At 39.9% G+C, this 5,000-nt stretch overlaps 1 protein-coding gene across 5 annotated transcripts in view; it reads left to right on the top strand.

Moving 5' to 3' along the window:
- Positions 1-5,000, top strand: part of RNF38 (ring finger protein 38) — a 130,206-nt gene that overhangs the window by 67,815 nt on the left and 57,391 nt on the right. The gene's annotated exons all lie outside the window — the stretch shown is intronic.

Here is a 5,000-nt window from a genome sequence, read left to right as displayed (position 1 = left end):
GTTGAAGGGGTAGGCACAGGGCAGATCGTGAACTTGGTAATAAGCCAGGGAAAGTTTAGATTTCATTCTTCCTGTTGTGGGAAGACTTTGCAAGGTTTTATGGAAAGGAATGCTATGATCTGGTTTATATTTTTAAACATCTCTTTTGCTGCTGTGATGAAATATTTTTCTAACTGTGGTAAAATACACCTAGGCATATAATTTACCTTCTTAATCATTAAAAATATATATTTTTTAACATTTGAGAGAGAGGGAGAGAGAACACAAGCAGGAGAGGGGCAAAGAGAGAGGAAGACACAGAATTGGAAGCAGGCTCCAGGCTTTGAGCCGTCAGCAGAGAGCCCGATGTGGGGCTCAAATTCACATGCCTTTGAGCTGTGAGATCATGACCTGAGCCAAAGTCAGCCGCCTAACTGGCTGAGCCACCCAGGTGCCCCCTTCTTAATCATTTTTAAGTGTACAGTACAGTAGTGTTGAGTGTGAATATACTTTTTACATTATTGTACAACCAATCTCCAGGGCTCTTTTATCTTGCAAAACTGTATCCATTAAACAGTAACTACTCATCTCTCCCCAGAGCCCCTGGCAGCTTCCATTCTACTTTCTGTCTCTATGATTGAGTGTTCTATGTACCTCATATAAATGGAATCATAATATATTTGTCTTTTTGTGCCTGGCTTATTTCACTTAATATAACATTGTTAAGGTATGTTCATGTTGTAGCATAAATGTTGGAATTTCCATTTTTTTAAAGGCTGAATAACATTCTGTTGTATGTATATATAACACATTTTGTCTTTTCATTCATCCATGGATGGGACACTTGGGTTGTTTCCACGTTTTGGCTATTGTGAATAATGCTGTTAGGAACATGGGTGTACAAATATCTCTTAGCGACTCTGCTTTCGGTTCTTTTGGGTATACACCCAGAAGTGAAACTGCCGGATCATTTATACTTTTAGAGTTTTGAGGAACTGCTATACTGTTTTCCAAAGTGGCTGCACCATTTTACACTCCAAATCCTTGCCAACTCTTGTTATTTTCTGTTATTGTTCTTAATGGTAGCCATCCTGTTGCATATGAGGTAGTATCTCATTGTGGTTTTGATTTTCATTGCCCTACTCATTAGTGATGTTGAACATCTTTTCATGTGCTTGTTGGTCATTTGTTTATCTGCTTTGGAGAAATGTCTATTCAAGACCTTTGCCCATTTTTTTAAAATTTTTTTTAACGTTTATTTATTTTTGAGACAGAGAGAGACAGAGCATGAACAGGGGAGGGTCAGAGAGAGAGGGAGACACAGAATCTGAAACAGGCTCCAGGCTCTGAGCTGTCAGCACAGAGCCTGACGCGGGGCTTGAACTCACAAACCGTGAGATCATGACCTGAGCTGAAGTCGGAAGCTTACCCAACTGAGCCACCCAGGGGCCCCACCTTTGCCCATTTTTTAATCAGGTTTGATTTTTGTTTGGTTGTAGGAGTTCTTTATGTAGTGTCAGTATTAACCCCTTATCAGACAGATGATTTGCAAATATTTTATCCCATTCTGGAGGCTGCATTTTTACTCTGTTGGTTGTGTCCTTTGCACAGAAATTCTTACTTTGAAGGAATTCCAATTAATTTTTCTCTCGTCTGCCTTTTGGTGTCATATCCAAGAAATTGCTGCAATCCAATCTCATGAAGGTTTTCCCCTGTGTTTTTTCCTAAAATTTCTATAGTTTTAGTTCTTAAGTTCAGATCTTTGACTCATTTGAGTTAATTTTTGTATATAGGGTAAGGTAAGGGTCTCTCTTCATTGTTTTGTATATGGATATCGAGTTCCCAGCACTGTTGTTGAAGAGTGTTCTTTTCCCATTGAATTGTCTTGGAACTCTTTGACCCTTTTGGGGTCACTTGAACCATATATGTAAGGGTTTATTCTTGGGCTCTCTATCCTGTTCAGTTGGTCTATGTATCTGTCCTTATACCAGTACTACAGTGTTTTGATTATTGTAGCTGTGTAATAAGTTTTGAATGATGTATTTCTTTTTTTAAATTTAAAAAAAAATTTTTTTTTTAACGTTTACTTATTTTTGAGACAGAGAGAGACAGAGCATTAACAGGGGAGGGGCAGAGAGAGAGGGAGACACAGAATCCAAAACCAGCTCCAGGCTCTGAGCTGTCAGCACAGAGCCCGAGGCGGGACTCGAACTCACGGACCGTGAGATCATGACCTGAGCCGAAGTCGGACGCTTAACCGACCAAGCCACCCAGGTGCCTCCAAATGATGTATTTCTTTAGCATAGATTATTAGAATAGAATTGAATCAAAGGATATGAACTTTTTTCAGCCTTTGTCTCTTTTTGTATATTTTTTGCACATTCATATGCATCAGTTTATGCTTCCGTATGAGAATGCCTGTCTCACTTCCTTTTCACATTGAATAGCATTCATAATACCAGTTACTTTCTGAATGATTGATGAGAAATGGTTTCTAATTGTTTCAATGAATATTTCTGTGATTACTACCAAGGTTGTATAGATTTCATATGTTCATTTGTTACTTAGTCACTGCTTTTTTAAGATTTGTCTTTTGCATAATTTTCTCTTTTGGGATATTCCCCTTTTCCCATCCCTTTGCATAGGAACATTAATCATCTGTTATACTTGAAAAAAGTTTCCCAGCTTTTAATTTTTTAGAAAATTGTTTTTAATGTTTAAAGAGAAAGTGGGGGAGGGCCAGAGAGAGAGAATTTCAAGCAGGCTCCACAATGTCAGTGCAGAGCCCCATGTGAGGCTCAAACTCACAAACCGTGAGATCATGACCTGAGCCGAAATCAAGAGTCGGATGCTTAGAGTCGGGCCACCCAGCCCCCCCCAACCCCCCCCTCCCCAGCTTTTAATTTTTAATGAATTTTTTCCCATTCAGAAATTTAAAATTATTTTGGGAGCAAATCTGTCAGTGTAGTCCTTTCTGAAATGTGTTTCATTGCTCTTATTTTTAGGAAATCTGTTTCCATTCAGATGGTTCCCTACATTTTCTTTCTCAGCTCAAGGCTTGATCTCAGAGTTGTGAGTTCGGCTCTGTGTTGGGCTCTGTGCTGGACGTGAAGCCTACTTGGAAAAAAACCACATTGTAATGATAGATATTTTGAGATTATTGTTTTGTGGCATTCTGTTTTGTTTTGTTTTTTAATTTATTTTGGGGAGGGCAGAGATGTAGAGGGAGAGAGAGAATCTTAATGCAGGCTTTGATCCCATGACCCTGGGATCATGACTTGAACCAAAATCAAGAGTCAGATGCTTAACCAACTGAACCACCAAGGTGCCCTGTTATGTGGCATTCTTGTTTTGGCCTTTGGAAGGTCATTGCCCTCTAAATTTAATTTGTTTTTATTTATAAGACACTTTTGTAACAGTAACACGTAAGGAGAGAGGAGATCAATAAATTTACTGTGGGAGCTTAAATTTGATACTTGTATAGAGTTGTCCTGCCTTAAAGGTTTTTATTTAAGGTGATCATGTCTGTTTTGTGTGAATCTGGTCAGGTTACACACTTTTTTATTTAAAGTTTGGGAAAGGCCTGTTGAATGTGATTTGGGCAGGAGGGTGCAGGGTTTGTAGCAAAGTGCCATCTATCACAACATCTGTGCAAAACCACCCAGGTTAGTCAGTGTCTAAAATGCATATCATCAGTGGAAGTGACCACGAGGACATTGGCATTTTCAGTGAGCTGGCCACATCTCCTGAATGCGGGGTGTTAGAAGTCTATAGCCATGGGCATGATCCAGAGCAGGGTATCAACTATGCAGTCACATGAGACCCACCAGGAATTCCCTACAGGAAATTCTGTTTTCCATCAAATATGGTGGAAATTACAAGATATTCCTGTGTTCTGATCTGTGTAGAAAACATTCTCATGTTTCTTGCATCTCAGTCATTCTCATGTCCCTTTTTAGCAACTACTTTTTCATTGTCTTCCTCAAAGTGAAGGAGCTAGTTGTCTGCTTTTCTGTTTCTTAACAAGTGCTTATACTATAATTCCTTTATTTTCTTGAAGCACTTATATAAGTGTAGCCCATGCTCACTGGCTTTTTGGGTCATATTTTATGTTAGTGTCTAATTTTTTTTTTATGTTTACTTTTGAGAGAGAGAGAGAGAGAGAGAGAGAGACACAGCATGAGTGGGGGAGGGGCAGAGAGAGAGGGAGACACAGAATCTGAAGCAGGCTCCAGGCTCTGAGCTGTCAGCACAGAACCCGACACAGGGCTCAAGCCCATAAACTATGAGATCATGACCTGAGCCAAAGTCGGACGTCTAACAAATTGAGCCACCCAGGCTCCCTTAAGGAGATATTTTCAAATGCAGCCCAAACTATATGTATGTATGAGAGAATTCATTTTATCTTTATAACATCAAAACAATGAAAAAAACCTAAGTGTAGTACTTAATGTTACAAATAAGAGATGGTTCATCCCTGGGGTGCCTGGGTGGCTCAGTCAGTTAAGTGTCCAACTCTTGATTGTGGCTCATGTCATGATCTCACCATTAGTGAGTTCAGTTCCGAGTCAGGATCCACACTGACAGCACAGAGTCTGCTTGGGATCCTCTTTCTCCCTCTTTCTCTGCCCCTGCCCTGCTTGTGCTTATTCCCCCTCTCCCTACCTCCCCCTCTCTTTCTCTCAAACTTTAAAAAAGAGGAAAAAAAAGAAGAGATGGTTTATCCTTAACAGTAAAATTAACAGGCTTTGTTGAACAACCTAGATCTGTATGTGGTTAACTCTTTTCATTGCCTGTCCAATGGATATTTTAAAAGTATTGTATTGGCGTATGATTTGCCCTGAGATTGAGCCACTGGAGTGGTTTAGAATGAGAGTCATAGCAATTAGAATTGCTCCCAAGATGCTCCCTGTTTACCAGATCAGAATGAGCAAGGTACCTTTAAGATCTCTGCTTCACAGGGTGTGCGTTAAGGCACGTCATGCCTCAGAGTCCGCTCTTTCTCATTTGTCCTGCTCCAG

Source organism: Panthera pardus, unplaced genomic scaffold, assembly GCF_024362965.1.
Source record: "Panthera pardus isolate Hobbes unplaced genomic scaffold, ASM2436296v1 HiC_scaffold_20, whole genome shotgun sequence".
In the NCBI taxonomy this organism is placed as follows: domain Eukaryota; kingdom Metazoa; phylum Chordata; class Mammalia; order Carnivora; family Felidae; genus Panthera; species Panthera pardus.
The sequence above is the reverse complement of the archived record's forward strand: the minus strand, read 5'-3'. Positions and strand labels throughout refer to the sequence as shown.